Source organism: Bubalus bubalis, chromosome 9, assembly GCF_019923935.1.
Source record: "Bubalus bubalis isolate 160015118507 breed Murrah chromosome 9, NDDB_SH_1, whole genome shotgun sequence".
NCBI classification, from domain to species: domain Eukaryota; kingdom Metazoa; phylum Chordata; class Mammalia; order Artiodactyla; family Bovidae; genus Bubalus; species Bubalus bubalis.
In genome coordinates, this window is record NC_059165.1 from 70,262,864 (window position 1) to 70,281,661 (window position 18,798).

Below are 18,798 nucleotides of genomic sequence, written 5' to 3' on the forward strand. Positions count from 1 at the left end.
TGCCAGAGGATGGGCATAGGCATGGTAGAGAAGGCAGGGGAGGGGAAAAGGAAGAGATATGAGTGTGAGTGTGAGTGTGTGTGTGTGTGTGTGTGTGTGTGTGTGTGTGTGTGTGGTGTGGAAAAATCAGGCTGAAACATGAGAGAATAAATCTAACACTCTGGGTTCATTTTACTTTCAAGAAAATTTCAGGATTTCAGAGTCAGATAGGGCAGGGACTATCCCTATTTCTCAGAAATTTTAGATTTCAAGACTCTTAATATTTTGTCCTCTTCCAAACACACACAAAAAAACCCTCCTATAAGGAAAAGAAATCAAGTTAAAAACAGAACAAACGTCTGTTTGTTCTTCCATTGATAAAAATCAAATCAAATGTAAATGCCTTTCCTTAGTGATCTGATACTTCAGAAGACAAGACTGCAGAGAAAGAGTAAGAAAAATAGAAAAGACTGGACATTATTCAAGATAAGTAAAAATAAATTTTTCTTCCTGTTGTTTTTTCAAGACTAACATTACAAGGGGGAAGGTGACAGGGCCGAACATACAATCTCCACCATCTGGTCCCCAACTTCCTCCCCTACATCACCCATCAGAGCCACAAAGCACAAGCTGGCCACAGTGATAATTTCAAGGCGGCAATGAGCTGACTGCTGACTCTGAGCCACTGTTGCTGGGAGAGTGAAATAGTTTTTTTGTTATATTTCTCACGCAATAGAGTAGAGAACAAGTAGCCACTTTTCTTCAGTTCTCATCCAACATGAAATTGATTTGCTGAATTCAGAAACTATACACTCATATGTTCCAATTCTTTTTTTCTGAAAGTACCAGGACTGAGGATGTTTTAACTTAGCCATCGGCAGAGCTCAGGAAGTATCAGGCCCTGTATGTGTGTGCAAAGTCGCTTCAGTTGTGTCTGATTCTTTGTGACCCTGTGGACTATAGCCCATCAGGCTTCTCTGTCCATGGGATTCTCCAGGCAAGGATACTGGAGTGGGTTGCCATTTCCTCCTCCAGGGGATCTTCCCAATCCTGGGATCGAGCCCATGTCTCCTGTGGCTCCTGCATTGTAGGCAGATCCTGCATTGAGTCACTGGGAAAGCCCAAATTCTGGTTCAGAAATTTCTAAATTCTAGTTTACATTTCAGTCACAATTGTGAGAAAAATATATCTGCAGCAAGATTGTCACACATCCCATTCTGCATTTATGGTTTACCCAACTCATATTTGAGAACCTGTGTACTAAAGCCCTGCTTCCCAAACTTTCACATCTATAATAATAATCTGATGATCTTGTAAATGCAGATTCTGATTGTCAAGCTGGGGTCAACAATCTGCCTTTCTAACAAACTCTTGGATAGATGCCACTCCTGCTGATCCTTTAAGGAATACAGTGCTAGACCAGGGATTCTCAAAGCATGGTTCCAGACCAAGAGCATCCATGTCACCTGAAAACTTGTTAGAGATACATATTTTTGGGCCCCAGCTCACACCTGCTGAATCAGAGACTCTTGGGATGTGTTCCTCCTATTGCCTGCTGAGATTTGAGAACCAGTGCCATAAACCATTTATTACTCACAAATAAACTCATCAGTCCCTAAATGCTTGAGTAGGTTCCCATTGGGAACCAGACACTCAGTGATGGAGATGTAGTAACACCCAAGGTCTCCAATTTCTTCAGCCTCTTTAGGGTCCCCTCTGCTCACACTAGCATGAGTCTATCAGGAAAAAGATAAGGATTTAAAGGGTAAAGAATCCACCTGCAATGCAGGAGACACAGAAGATGCAGGTTCAGTTGAATTCTAGCTATTGTAATCCCCGTCCCTGGGATTCTCCAGGCAAAAATACTGGAGTGGGCTGCCATTTCCTTCTCCATATATGCATTAGAATACAATATTTATCTTTCTCTTTCTGACTCATTTCACTCTGTATAATAGGTTCAAGGTTCATCTACCTTATCAGAACTGACTCAAATGCATTCCTTTTATGGCTGAGTAATATTTCATTGTGTATATGAACCACAACTTCGGTATCCATTCATTTGTCGGTGGACATCTAGGTTGCTTCCATATTCTAGCTATTGTAAATAGTGCTGCAATGAAACACTGGTTTCCTCAGGGTATATACCTAGGAGTGGGATTGCTGAAGCATATGGTGGTTTTATTCCTAGTTTTTTTAAGGACTCTCCATATCATCTTCCATAGTGTCTATATCAATTTACATTCCCACCAACAGTGCAAAAGTGTTCCCTTTTATCCACATCCCCTCCAGCATTTACTGTTTGTAGACTTTTTGGTGATGGCCATTCTGGCTGGTTTGAGGTTATATCTCATTGTGGTTTTGATTTACATTTCTCTAATAATGAGTGATGTTGAGTATCTTTTCATTTGTTTGTTAGCCATCTGTATGTCTTCTTTGGAGAAAAGTCTCTTTAGATCTTTTCCCCACTTTTCGATTGGGTTGTTTTTCTAGCATTGAGTTGTATGAGCTACTTGTGTATTTTGGAAATTAATCCTTTGTCAGTTGTTTCATTTGCTATTACTTTCTCCCATTCTAAAGGTTGTATTTTCACCTTGTTTATAGTTTCCTTTGCTGTGCAAAAGCTTATAAGTTTAATCAGGTCCCACTTGTTTACTTTTATTTTTATTTTCATTACTCTAGGAGGTGGATCATAGAAGACCTTGCTCTGATTTATGTCATTAAGTATTCTGCCTATATTTTCCTCTAAGAGTTTTATAGTTTTTGGTCTTACATTTAAGTCTTTAATCCATTTTGAGTTTATCTTTGTGTATGGTGTTAGGAAGTGTTCTAATTTCATTCTTTTACATGTAGCTGTCCAGTTTTCCCAGCACCATTTATTGAAGAAGCTATCATTGCCCCATTGTATATTCTTGCCTCCTTTGTCAAAAATAAGGTACCTATAGGTGCATGGATTTATTTTTGAGTTTTCTATGTTATTCCATTGGTCTATACTTGTGTGTTTGTGCCCATACCATACTGTCTTGATGACTAGCTTTGTAGTATAATTTGAAGTCAGGAAGGTTGATTCCTCCACCTCCATTCTTCTTTCTGAAGACTGCTTTGGCTGCTCGTGTATTTGTATTTACATATGTATTTTGAAATTTTTGTTCTAGCTCTGTGAAAAATTTCATTGGTAATTTGATAGGGATTGCATTGAATCTATAGATTGCCTTTGGTAGTATAGTCATTTTCACAATATTGATTCTTCCTACTGAGGAACATGGACTATCTCTCCATCTATTTATGTCATATTTGATTTCTTTCTTCAGTATCTTATAATTTTCTGTGTAAAGTTCTTTTGTAGATGACTGTTATTATATTTTCATAATATCACTACTAATGACACAAAGTACCCCATTATATAACCATGTAATGATTGTTTTTTGGTCTTCTCTCTCTCTCTCTCTTTTGGTTACTTCAGTATTTCTATTATAACAATGCTACAATTAGCAGGTTTTACAAATAAATCTTTACCTTACTGATAATGTTTGTTTAAAATTTCTAATTTTAACTGAAAATTTCCCTCCACGAAAATAGTGATATCTGTAACATTAAATTACATCAGCCATCCATGTGGGAGATTTGTTATCAGTTACTTCCGTAAAGCTTGGAGCTAGACCACGCATATGAGGTGAAAGAAGATTCTTATCTATTAACAGCTAGTCTCTGCTTATTTGTAGATAATACTGGAACCAAAATGGATTCTTACCCAAGCCCTGGGCAAAGAAACTGACTCTCAAATCTAACTCAATTGCTTTATGTGGAAGGACAGACCAATAAGATAAAAATTGACTACTGGAAAAGTTAACAGGTCAACAAACCAGATACTTGGTTTAAAATGTTTTTAATGTCATTACTTGACTAGATTTAAATTTTGTTATATTTATTATATGGAACAAAGTTATCTCAATTTTGAGAAAAGGTAAAATAATGATTGTATAGGAAATCACAGTATGCCACTTTGCTGTAATGAAGACATTTTATAATCAATAAATGCAGGAAAAGCTTTCTTTGAGCTCTCCTTATCTACTTAAACACAAAGAAAGAATTTCTTCAAAGAAAGAATTCAATTGTAGTAAATCCCTTCCCTGGGAGTTTTATCACAGGGAAGATTGAATCATCACAGGAAAGGAGATAGGAAGTCACCATCACATTCAAACAGATATCGTCATCATCTATCATACCCCCCATTATTTTCCTAAGAACCTAATATTCATTTGCTGTCTGGTAAGTCTATACCCCAACCAGTAATGCTGAAGAAGCTGAAGTCAAACGGTTCTGTGAAGATCTACAAGACCTTTTAGAACTAACACCCAAAAAAGATGTCCTTTTCATTATAGGGGACTGGAATGCAAAAGAAACACCTGAGGTAACAGGCAAATTTGGCCTTAGAGTACAGAATGAAGGAGGGCAAAGGCTAATAGAGTTTTGCCAAGAGAACGCACTGGTCATAGCAAACACCCTCTTCCAACAACACAAGAGAAGACTCTACACATGGACATCACCAGATGGTCAACATTGAAATCAGATTGATTATATTCTTTGCAGCCAAAGATGGAGAAGCTCTATAGAGTCAGCAAAACCAAGACCGGGAGCTGACTGTGGCTCAGAACATGAACTCCTTACTGCCAAATTCAGAATCAAACTGAAGAAAGTAGGGAAAACCACTAGACCATTCAGGTATGACCTAAATCAAATCCCTTATGATTATACAGTGGAAGTGAGAAATAGATTTAAAGGCCTAGATCTGATAGACAGAGTGCCTGATGAACTATAGATGGAGGTTTGTGATATTGTACAGAAGACAGGGATCAAGACCATCCCCATGGAAAGGAAATGCAAAAAAGCAAAATGGCTATCTGGGGAGGCCTTACAAATAGCTGTGAAAAGAAGAGAAGCAAAAAGCAAAGGAGAAAAGGAAAGATATAAGCATCTGAATGCAGAGTTCCAAAGAATAGCAAGGAGAGATAAGAAAGCCTTCCTCAGCAATCAATGCAAAGAAATAGAGGAAAACAACAGAATGGGAAAGACTAGAGATCTCTTCAAGAAAATTAGAGATACCAAAGGAACATTTTATGCAAAGATGGGCTCGATAAAGGACAGAAATGGTATCGACCTAACAGAAGCAGAAGATATTAAGAACAGGTGGCAAGAATACACAGAAGAACTGTACAAAATAGATCTTCATGACCAAGATAATCATGATGGTGTGATCACTCACCTAGAGCCAGACATCCTGGAATGTGAAGTCAAGTGGGCCTTAGAAAGCATCACTAAGAACAAAGCTGGTGGAGGTGATGGAATTCCAGTGGAGCTATTTCAAATCCTGGAAGATGATGCTATGAAAGTGCTGCACTCAATATGCCAGCAAATTTGGAAAACTCAGCAGTGGCCACAGGACTGGAAAAGGTCAGTTTTCATTCCAATCCCAAAGAAAGACAATGCCAAAGAATGTTCAAACTACCGCACAATTGCACTCATCTCACATGCTAGTAAAGTAATGCTCAAATTCTCCAAGCCAGGCTTCAGCAATATGTGAACCATGAACTTCCAGATGTTCAAGCTGATTTTAGTAAAGGCAGGGGAAGCAGAGATCAAATTGCCAACATGCACTGGATTATGGAAAAAGGAAGAGAGTTCCAGAAAAACATATATTTCTGCTTTATTGACTATGTCAAAGCCTTTGACTGTGTGGATCACAATAAACTGTGGAAAATTCTGAAAGAGATGGGAATACCAGGCCACCTGACCTGCCTCTTGAGAAACCTGTATGCAGGTCAGGAAGCAACAGTTAGAACTGGACATGGAACAACAGACTGGTTCCAAATAGGAAAAGGAGTACATCAAGGCTCTATATTGTCACCCTGTTTATTTAACTTCTATGCAGAGTACATCATGAGAAACGCTGGGCTGGAAGAAGCACAAGCTGGAATCAAGATTGCAGGGAGAAATATCAATAACCTCAGATATGCAGATGACGTCACCCTAATGGCAGAAAGTGAAGAACTAAAGAGCCTCTTGATGAAAGTGAAAGAGGAGAGTGAAAAAAGTTGGCTTAAAGCTCAACATTCAGAAAACGAAGATCATGGCATCCGGTCCCATCACTTCATGGCAAATAGATGGGGAAACAGTGTCAGACTTTATTTTTCTGGGCTCCAAAATCACTGCAGATGGTGATTGCAGCCATGAAATTAAAAGACGCTTACTCCTTGGAAGGAAAGTTATGACCAACCGAGACAGCATATTCAAAAACAGAAACATTACTTTGCCAACAAAGGTCCATCTAGTGAAGGCTATGGTTTTTCCAGTGGTCATGTATGGATGCGAAAGTTGGACTATAAAGAAAGCTGAGGGCCGAAGAATTGATGCTTGTGAACTGTGGTGTTGGAGAAGACTCTTGAGAGTCCCTTGGACTGCAAGGAGATCCAACCAGTCCATCTTAAAGGAGATCGGTTCTGGGTGTTCATTGGAAGGGCTGATGTTGATGCTAAAATGCCAGTACTTTGGCCACCTGATGCAAACAGCTGACTCGTTGGAAAAGACCCTGATGCTGGGAAAGATTGAGGGCAGGAGGAGAAGGGGACCACAGAGGATGAGATGGATGGATGGCATTACCAACTCAATGAACATGGGTTTGGGTGAACTCCAGGAGTTGGTGATGGACAAGGAGCCCTGGCATGCTGCGATTCATGGGGTCGCAAAGTGTCAGACACAACTGAGCTACTGAACTGAACTGAATCACAAGCTGAAGTCAAAACTGTGATCAAAAATCTTCCAAAGTCAAAAGTAAAGGGCTAAATGGCTTGACAGTGTATTCTATCAAACAGCTAAAGAATTAACAACTATCCCTCCCAAGCTATTCCAAAAAATTGCAGAGGGAGAAACATTCCCAAACTCATTCTATGAGCCCACCATCACCGTGATATTAAACATGACAAAATATCACACACACACACACAAAAAAAATCACAGGCCAATATTACTGATGAACAAACATAGATGCAAAAATTCTCAACAAGAGGATGGTGGGAAGTGTAAGAGAGAAGTGACATATGTATAATTATAGCTGATTTGCATTGTTGTATGGCAGAAATCAGCAAACCATTGTAATTTTCCTCCAATTAAAAAATTAAAAAAAAAAATTCAACCAAATACTAGCAAATAGAATCCAACAATACCTTAAAAGTATCATACATCATGATCAAGTAGGGGTTTAATCCCAGGGATGCAAGGATTCTCCAGTGTATGCAAATCAATCAATGTGATATACCATTTAAATGTGATGAAAAATAAAAACCGTATGATAATCTCGAGATGCATAAAAAGCTTTTTACAAAATTCAACACCCATTTATGATAAGACCGCTCCTGAAAATGAGCATAGAAGGAACATACCTCAATATAATAAAGGGCATATATAGCAAAACCACAGCAAACATTCTCAATGGTGGAAAACTGAAAACATTTCCTCTAACATCAGAAACAAGACAAGGGTGCCACTCTCATCGCTATTATTCAACATAGTTTTGGAAGTCCTAGCCATGTCGATCACAAAGAAAAAGAAATAAAAGAAATCCAGATTGAAAAAGAAGAAGTATAACTCTTACTGTTTGCAGAGGGCAGATACTATACGTAGAAAACTGTAAAGTTGCCACTAGAAAATTACTAGAGCTAAGCAATGAATTTGGTAAAGTCACAGGATACAAAATTAATACACAGAAATCCCTAGCATTCCTATACCCTAACAACAAAAAGTCAGAAAAAGAAATTAAGGAAATAATTTCATTCACCATTGTAACAAAAAGAATAAAATGTTTAAGAATAAACTTACCTAATGTGACAAAAGACCTGCATGTAGAAAACTGTCAGAACCTGTTGAAAGAAATCAAAGATGACACAAACAGATGGAGAAATATGCCATGTTCTTGGATTGGAAGAATCAGTCTTATAAAGTGACTATACTACCCAAAGCAATCTACAGATTCAATGCAATCTTTATCAAATTATGAATGACATTGTTCACAGAATAAGAGTTAAAAAATTTACAACTTGTATGGAAACACAAATGACTTTGAATAGCCAAAGCAAACTTGAGAAAGAAAACTGGAGCTGGAGGAATCAACCTTCTTCAGACCATCAAGACAGTCATCAAGACAGTACAGTACTAGCACAAAACTGGAATATGGGTCAACTGAACAAGATAGAGAGCCCAGAGGTAAACCCATGTATGTATGGACACCTTATCTTTGACAAAGGAGGAGAGAAAATACAATGGAGAAAAAACCGCCTCTTCAATAAGTGGTGCTGAGAAAACTGGATAGCTACATGTAAAAGAATGAAACTAGAACACTTCCTAATACCACACAGAAAAATAAATAGAAAATTAATTAAAGACTTAAATGTAGGCCAAAAACTTTAAAACTACTAGAGGAAAGCATAGGCAGTACACTTTTTGACATAAATCAAGCAAGATCCTCTTTGACCCACCTCCTAGAGTAATGGAAATAAAAACAAAATTAAACAAGTGGGACCTAATTAAACTTAAATGCTTTTGCAAAGCAAAGGAAACTATAAACAAGATATAAATACAACCCTTATAATGGGAGAAAATAATAGCAAATGAAACAACCAACAAAGGGTTAGTCTCCAAAATATGCAAGCAATTCATGAAGCTCGATACCAGAGAAACAAACAACCCAATCAAGATTTGGTTGGAAGACCTAAACAGATATTTCTCCAAAGAAGACATATAGATGGACAACAAACACAAGAGAAGAAGCTCAACGCTGCTTATTATTAGAAGCATGCAAAGGAAAAGTACTATGAGGTATCACCTATGAGGTATCCTGCTCAAAATGGCCATCATTAAAAAATAAGTAAACAATAAATAAACAAAAAATAAAAAACAATAAATGCTGGACAAGATATGGAGAGAAGGGAACTCTCTTGCACATTGGTGGGAATATACATTGATACAGCCACTGTGGAGAACAGTATGGATATTTCTTTTTAAAAAATTAAGAATAAAACTACCATGTGATGGACCAATCCCACTTCTCTGGGCATTTACCCTGAGAAAGTCAAAAGCTACATATGCCTCAATATTCAGTGCAGCACTATTTGCAATAACCATTACAGGCAATCAACATAGATCTTCTTTATGAAAGTGAAAGAAAAGTGAAAGTGAAGTCGTTTAGTCATGTCCGACTCTTTGAGACCCCGTGGACTGTAGCCCACCAGGCTCTTCTGTCCATGGGATTCTCCAGACAAGAATACTGGAGTGGGTTGCCATTTCCTTCTCCAGGGGATCTTCCCGACCCAGGGATAGAACCCAGGTCTCCTGCATTGCAGGCAGACATATAATGAAATATTACTCAGCTCTTAAAAGGAAGAAATTCGGTCACTTGCAGTGATGTGGATGAATCTAGAGTTTGTCATACAGAGTCTAGTAAGTCAGAAAGAGAAACACAAATATCATATATTAACACAGGCATAATTAATCTCTAAAATACACTGATGAATCTATTTACAGGCATAAATAGAAATGCAGACATAGTGAATGGATTTGTGGATATGAGGGAAAGGAGAGGGTGAGACAAATTGAGAGAGTAGCATTGACATATGTACATTACTAAGTACAAAATAGATAGCTAGTGGGAAGCTTCTGTATAGCAGAGGGATCTCAACTCGTTCTGTGTGTTGAGATAGAGGTATAGGTTGCTGTTTGGGAGGGAGGCTCAATAGAGAGGCAATATATATAACCTTACACCTAAAATGACAAGCGAATGAAGAGCAAACAAAACCCAAAATTACTAGAAAGAAAAAAAATCTTAATGATCAGAGCAGAAATCAATAAAATAGTAATAAAAAAATAACAAAGATCAATGAAACTAAAAACGGTTTCTTTGAGGTGATAAAAATGACAAACCTTTGCCAGATTCATCAAGAAAAATAGATGAGAACTCAAAACTATAAAATTAGAAATGAAAAAGGAGATGTTACAACAGAAATACAAAGGATTATAAGTGATTACTACAGGCAACCATATGCCAATAAAATGGACAACCTGGAAGAAATGGACAAATTCTTAGAAAAGTACAGCCTTCTGAGACTGAAGCAGGAAGAAATAGAAAATATTAACAGACTGATCACAAGTACTGAAATTGAAACTGTGATCAAAATTCTTGCAATAAACAAAGACCAGGATCAGAGGGCTCGACAGGTCAATTCTGTCAAACATTTAGAGAAGAGCTAACATCTACCCTTCTAAAGTTGATCCAAAAAACTTCAAAGGGATAAACACATCCAAACTCATTCTATGAGGCCACCATCACCCTGATACCAAAACCAGACAAAATATCACACACAAGAAAAAATAAAACTACAGGCCAATATCACTCATAAACATAGGTGTAAAAGTGCTCAACAAATACAAGCAAGCCGAATACAACAACACATACACCCTGACAAATAGGTATATATCCCAGGGATGCAAGGATTCTTCACTATATGAAAAATCAATTAGTGTGATACACCATATTAGCAAATTGAAGGATAAAAACCATATGATAATTTTAAAAGATGCAGAGAAAGCTTTTGACATAGTTCAACACATATTCATGATAAAAACTCTTCAGAAAGTAGGCTTAGAGGGAATCTACCTCAACAAAATAAAGACCAGATATGAAAACCCACAAGAAACATCATTCTCAATGATGAAAAATTGAAAACACTTCCTCTAAAAACATGCATTTCCTCAAGTATTATCAAGAATTAGACAAGGAAGTCCACTATCACCACTATTATTCAATATAGTTTTGGAAGTCCTAGTCATGGCAATCAGAGAAGAAGTAATAAAAGTAATCCAGATTGGAAAAGAAGAAAACTATCACTATTCACAGATGACATATTTCTATACATAGAAAATTCTAAAGATGCTACCAGAAAGCTACTTGAGCTCATCAATGAGTTTAGTAAAGTCATAGGATACAAATTTAATACTCAGATATCTCTTGCATTCCTATACACTAACAATGAAAAGTCAGAAAGAGAGATTAAGGAAACAATCTCATTTACCATCATATCAAAAAGAATAAAATGCCTAGGAATAAAACTACCTAAGGAGGCAAAACATCTGCACTTGAAAAAACTAAAAATAAAGCTATCACATGATCGATCAATCCCCCTCCTAGGCATATAACTGAAGAAAACCATTATTCAAAATGCAGCTGGATATTCCTTGCAACACTGTTTGCAACAGTCAAGACATAGAAACAGCCTTGATATTCATCAACAGATGAATGGATAAAGAAGTTGTGGTACATATATGCAATGGAACATTACTCTCATAAAAAGGAACAACTTTGAGTCAGTTAAACTGAGGTTGATGAACCCAGAGCTTGTTACACAGAGTGAAGTGAGTCAGAAAGAAAAAAAATTTTTGTATTAATGCATATGTATGGAATGTAGAAAAATGGTACTGTTTAACCTATTTGCAGGGCAAGAATAGACATACAACTATAAGAGAACTGACTTTTGGACACAGCAGAGGGAGGAGAGAGAGGGATGGATTGAGACAGTAGCATTGAAACATATACATTACCATTTATAACACAAGGAGGTCATCCAGATAGAAAATTAAAAAGAAAACATAATCATTAAGTGATACATTAGAATGTATCAGTTCAGTTCAGTTCAGTTCAGTCACTCAGTCGCCTCCGACTCTCTGCGACCCCATGAATCGCAGCACGCCAGACCTCCCTGTCCATCACCAACTCCCAGAGTTCACTCAGACTCACATCCATCGAGTCGGTGATGCCATCCAGCCATCTCATCCTCCGTCATCCCCTTCTCCTCCTGTCCCCAAGCCCTCCCAGCATCAGCGTCTTTTCCATTGAGTCAACTCTTCATATGAGGTGGCCAAAGTACCGGAGTTTCAGCTTTAGCATCATTCCTTCCAAAGAAATCCCAGGGCTGATCTCCTTCAGAATGGACTGGTTGGATCTCCTTGCAGTCCAAGGGACTCTCAAGAGTCTTCTCCAACACCACAGTTCAAAAGCATCCATTCTTTGGCGCTCAGCCTTCTTCACAGTCCAACTCTCACATCCATACATGACCACTGTATAGACTTATTTAATAATTGCTATTTATAGGACATTCCATCTGAAAATGGCAGACTACACTTTCTTCTCGTGGAATATTCACACAGCCCATTGTGACAACCTAGAAGGACGGGATGGAGGGGAATGGGAGGAAGACTCAAGAGGGAGGGGATAAATATATACTTATGGCTTCCCTGGTGGTTCAGATGGTAAAGAATCTGCCTGCAATACAGGAGACCCTGGTTCCATCCCTGGGTCAGGAAGATCCACTGGAGAAGAGAATGGCTCCCCACTCCAGTATTCTTGCCTGGAGAATCGCATAGACATAGGGGCCTGGCAGGCTACAGTCCATGGTGTCCCAAAGAGTTGGACATGACTGAGCGACTAAGCATGCATGACAGATTCGTGTTGTTGTATGGCAGAAACCAACATAACATTGCCAAGCTATTTTCCTTCAATTAAAAACTTTTTTTAATGTGGTGTATATATACAATGGAATATTACTTAGCCAGAAGAAGGAACAGATTACTACTATTTGCAGAGGTGGATGGTCCTAGAGATTGTCAGAGTAAAGTAAGTCTGAATGAGAAAAATGAGTATCACACAATATCACTTATATGTGGAATCTAGAAAAAAATGGTAGAGATGAATTCATATGCAAAGCAAAAATAGAGTCACAGATGTGGAGAACAAACTTTTGGTTACCAAGGGAGGAATGGAGAGTGGGATACATTGGGAAATTGGACTGATATATATACTGTACTATGTATTTAAAAAATTACTACTTATAACCTACCATATAGAACAGGGAACTCTACTCAGTGCTCCCTGGTGACCTGAACGGAAGGAAATCTAAAAAGAGTCAGAATTTGTGTATGTATGACTGATTCACTTTGCTGTAGAGCAATAAATTAATGCAGCATTGTATAATCACTATTCTCCAATTAAAATTAATTTATAAAATATGTGAAGTGAAAGTATAAGTGTTCGGCACTCAGTTATGTCTGACTCTTTGCAACCCCATGGACTGTAGCCCACCAGGCTCCTCTGTCCATGGGATTTTCCAGACAAGAATCCTGGAATGGGTTGCCATTTCCTTCTCCAAGATATTGGCGATTATTGTACTATTTTGTGAGTGAGTTTAATTCAATTGATTTGTACACTTTAAAATCATTACAGTGGCAAATTTATGAGGTGGATGAACTTGGAGCCTATTATACAGAGTGAAATATGTCAGAAAGAGAAAGACAAATACTGTGTATTAATGCATATATATGGAATTTAGAAAGACAGTACTGACGGTTCCACATGCAGGGCAGCAAAGGAGACACAGATGTAAAGAACAGACTTTTGGACTCAGTGGGGGAAGGCAAGGGTGGGATGATTTGAGAGAATAGCATTGAAATATGTATATTACCAAATGTGTTACATATTTACTACAGTAAAAATAAGCGTGTTCTATCAAGAAAAGTATTAGTTTATTACTGTATTGTACACTCAGAGTAGGATAATTAGATTTTAAAAAAATCTGTAGGACATGTACCAAAATTACTGTAGTGAACAAATATTTCAGGCTCTCTCCTCCGCTACATGAAAACACCTTTGTGTAGACACACAAATCTTGTGTTCTGCAATCAATGTTTGGCAGTATAGAAACCTAAAATAACATTGAAATAGCATTCAAAATATTACTCTGTACATACATGATCAATTCTGTGTGTACAGAAATTATAATAGAATTGTAATTATTCAATAGGGAAAAAAATCCCAAAGCTTCTTCTGTTTCATCTTCACTCCCCTGATGTAACTACCCTCTGTCTCATTCCTGAATGCTCTGGCAATAGCATGAATGTCTTGTGATTTTAAGAGTTTTATGACATATTTGGTCCTTTGGGGGTAGGCATATATTTCTTGTTCTGAAAATACTGTGAATTATCCTCATTATTTTTGCTAACCACTTTCTTAGGGAAAATATCAGTGCTTCTCTGTAATTTAAACTTATTCTAATTTAAAAAATTAAGACTGTGTCCTTACACATGCATTAGAATAGAATTTAGTACACCTGCCACCACTGACATGAAGATTTCCAATATTTTTAAGGCTTCCAAATCCCTTGGATGCTCTCCTATTTTTAATGCCACTTGCATTTAATTTGTTAATCTTATCAAATATTGAAATAAAATACTGCCCATTATACAATATTTGCACCCTGACTACAGAGAGATGATGCTGAAAGATAGCCATCAGTAAGTGATATTCTTCAGTGTATTTGTTTTCTTTCATGGTACATATTTAAGATAAAACTATATTATAGAGTTTCTGGTAATTTCAATAAGATGAGCACTGATCCTTTTGAGTAATAGGATTTTCTCTTTTTGAAGTCCTTGGTATTTTAGTAGGTTACCTACCTTCAGGGGAAGAGTTTGGGAAACTCTTAATGTCACAGGACTTGGGGCTGGATCACATTTTTCAAGAGTGATTCTTATTGTAATGGTTTTGGTGAGTCATTGGATGAGCAAAACTCTTCCTTTACAGGACTTTTTTTTTTTTTTTACTAAGAATCTGGGTGTCATGAGCGTAGCTCCAGTACTTGCACTAAGCAACTCTTGGACTTTGTGTAAGCCACTGAACATTTCTAGAATGAATCACATTATCACTAAGATCTCTATTTCCTCAAAAATTCTACCAAACTATTAATTCATGACTGTGATTAATGTTTTGATCCCCATCTGTTGGGAACACTCATACACGTTCTTCATATGTGAGTCAACAAAATTTTCATTATCTCCAGAGGGGCAACTAAACCCACAGATGACAACATAGTCCTCAGTTTAGATTTTTACGTTTCTGTGTCATCATAAACTCATCTGTGGTGACTCCTTGCACAGGGCAGTTATTTTATTGTATTATGACTATTCTTTATTGCACATCAATATACTCATTCACGTATCTTCCCCCACATCCACATTATGAAACCACTCCTGACATCTCTCCATGCTTCCTGAATTTGAATGGCATCAGAATACATCCCCTTGGTGCCTTCTCAGAGTATTAGGTGCTGCTCTAGTTGCTGGAGCGTTGTCTCAGCATTCTGGTGCAGTGAAGACCACAGCAGTTCAATTTCTGTGTATGAATTTTTGCAAATTCCTGAAGCTCTCTGAGTCCTATTTCTACAAATTCATGGGGAAACTCTGCATATATTTTTTATAATTTATTCATTTGGTCAACTTCCAGTTATACAAATAGGTAAGTTCCCTGCTGTGGGATTTTAAAAGAGTTGATAGTTGAGTTTATAAATGCTCTATTCTCCACAATGCATGGACTCCAATTATAATAAATTATTTTCCTTTTAAAAGACTGAAAAGACAAAATTCATGTTTTTGTTAAGAACAGTCCCAGAACCCTTCAGATACACCTGAGGCAGACTGATTGTTTTCTTCTAAGAGCTTCTGACTTCACACACTGTTCCTGCTAGGTCCTGTGTTATTTATTTAATGTTTATAAGAGGAAGAGATGGTCTGAGTCACTGGGGCATGACTTTGACAGCCTTAAGTGTTCATTCTTAGAAATACTTTTGTGAGGTTATCAACTATAACCTTCATTTTGCTTCAGTTCTGCCTCCACCATGATTACACACCATTCTAAAAACTGCTTCACAGTTTGCTCATTCAATGATAATTGACTAAGGGACTTCTGTGTGCCAAACACTGGGTTAGCACTGGGGACCCAAAAATAAAGTAACAGAAAGCCATAACTCCATGAAATTTTTATTATAATGGATTGAGGTAGGTAATAAACAATAAATTGGAATAGAATATTTGTTCTATGGTAATAAATATTATGAATAAAAATAAAGCAGGAAAGGGGGAGAATGGAGCTGAGAGGAAGCTATAATTTTCAGTATTAAATAACATAGTGAGGGAGGCCCTCAGTAAAATATGACTTTTGAGAAACAAACTGAAGGAGGTGAGGAATGTGAGCATGTGGCTGTCTTGGAGGAAAACCACTGCAAGCTTTGCTCCATGAAACTGGGGGTGTTCAGCAGGGGAGCAATATGACCATATTGCATTTTAATGTAATCTTCCAACTACTGTGTTGAGAATAACTTGAAGGGAAGTAATAAGGAAGCAGGAAGACAAGTTAGGATGTTACATCAACAGTTCAGGTGATAAATGATAACAGCAAGTGTCAGGGTAGAAACAACAGAGGTGGTGAGAAGTCATGAGAATCTGGATACATTTAATAATAAAACAAAAAATTGCCAATTTTTGTGGGATTTGAGAAAAGAGAAATGTCAAGATGGATTCCACGTGGCTATTAACTGAGTGGCAAAGGAACCCAGGCTCAACTTTTTAAAATTTTACTTTATACTGGACTATAACTGATTAACAATGTTCAGGTAGACAGCAAAGGGACTGAGCCACATATATAAATGTATCTATTACCGCCCCCCACAAGCTCCCCTCCCATCCAGGCTGCCATGCAAGATTAAGCAAATTTTAGCACAGGCTCATTTTAATGCCTGTGCAGTACTTCATTACTTGAAATACCATACCCAGTGATAACTCATCACTAAAAACCTAGGTTAATTCCAGATGTTGCTTCTGTAAGTAATATTTCAGTAATAAGCTATTGCCAAAAATATGTTTCCACAGGCTATGCATATTTCCATGTCATTTAGCACACATTCCAAACTGGCCTTCAAGAAGATGATGTAATGTCATCCACAGTGAAGTTGAATGGATGATTTAGGAGCAATGAATATTCATCTAGATTTAAAGTTTGCTCACTGATATAATCCCTTTATACCTCACACCCTGTGCCTTCCCACTCACCTGCAGGCAACTTGTTTGCCCTATCTTTAGCTGTATGTGATGATGGAAATAGCCAATGTAAGTTTTCCAGAAGTTTTTATTCTGCTGGGCTTCTCTGAACGACCCTCTCTAGAACCCATCCTTTTTATCTTTGTCTTGGGGATTTACGCGGTGTCTGTCTTGGGTAATGGCATCATCATTGTGGTCTCCTGCATGGATGTGCATCTCCACACTCCTATGTACTTCTTTCTTGTCAACCTTTCCTTCCTGGACATTAGCTTCACCACAAGCATTGTCCCACAACTCCTGGTCAACCTCTGGGGACCACAGAAAACCATAAGCTATGGAGGGTGTGTGATCCAGTTCTATATCTCCCACTGGTTGGGGGCAACTGTGCCCTCCTGGCAGTCATGTCCTACGATCGCTATGCTGCCATCTGCAGGCCACTCCACTACACTGTCATCATGCATCCAAAGCTTTGCTGCAGCCTGGCTTTTGCCTCGTGGCTTGGGGGTCTGACCACCAGCATGGTAGGTTCCACGCTCACCATGCTCCTGCCTCTCTGTGGGAACAATCGCATTGACCACTTTTTCTGTGAGATGCCCCTCATTATGCAACTGGCTTGTGTGGATACCAGCTTCAATGAAGTAGAGATGCACGTGGCCAGCTTTATCTTTGTTGTCTTGCCTCTGGGTCTCATTCTGGTCTCATACAGCCGTATTGCCTGGGCTGTGTTGACGATCAGGTCAGCAGCAGGGTGGAGAAAGGCATTCAATACCTGCTCGTCCCATGTGGCAGTAGTGTCTCTGTTTTACGGGAGCATCATTTTCATGTATCTCCAGCCTGCCAAGAGAAACTCTCAGGAAGAAGGTAAGCTTGTGGCCCTCTTCTACACTGTGGTCACCCCAATGCTGAACCCCCTGATTTACACGCTAAGGAACAAGACTGTGAAGAATGCACTTAGGCACATTGTATTAGAGAACTGTGGTTTTGGAGGGATATATATTTTAAAACTTATCACTTGTGAGGAGGAAGCAGATTTAAAGGGATCAAAACTGATTTGGAGCACCAGGATATTTGGGATATCATTTCTATACACTATTTCTTAAGTTCAAAGTAAATAACAAACTGAAATGGATGTACTTACATATTTTTTTCAGGCCAGTGCAAAGAGAACTTATTTTATGTTTTTATTTTTTATTAATAAGTATATTTTGCTAATTATTTATATAGCTTTGTGTATGTTATATTCATGCTACTTATGATATTGTAAGTTGTTTATGTAGCTACATATGCTAATTGTTATATGATTTTGTTAATATTTTAAAGCAATGTCTGTCACTAAGGGCGTCTAATATGTGTGAAATCCTTTACCTTTTTCTCCCCTAATGTTTGTAATGACTCAGTGAGGTAGATATTCTTGACCTCACAAATGTTAGATAATTACAAAGTTATCAAGATATTATGCTGAGATGTAAGTCTATTCTTTGTATCCATGGACATATTTGCCATTTTGGCTATAGTCTCTTGTGATGTAATAAGAAATATGTACTTTTTTTTTGTCCTGACTTCTGACACTGAGCTTCTAGGACCCTTGAAATTTTCTGAGTGATATGGATGAGAAGGTATCTTTTATTTTTTTGAAAGGTTATCTTTCATAACAAGCACATTTCAACATACCTAAGTTTATGCCAATGAATTAACTCAAAGAAGAGTCCCTAGATAGCTTCCAGAGGATGCCTGGATACCAGAAGAACTGACCATGTGGTTAGAAGTTTGTAATTTCCAGTCCCAGCAATGTCTGGGAAGGAGTTACTGGAAATTAAGTCATAATGGCCAATAACTTAATGAATCATGCCTATGCAA

The 18,798-nt window shown here is 37.8% G+C and overlaps 1 pseudogene; it reads left to right on the forward strand.

The window, feature by feature from the left end:
- The first annotated feature begins 15,851 nt into the window (after positions 1-15,851).
- On the forward strand, positions 15,852-18,041 carry LOC112587063 (annotated as a pseudogene).
- The last annotated feature ends 757 nt before the right edge of the window (positions 18,042-18,798 follow it).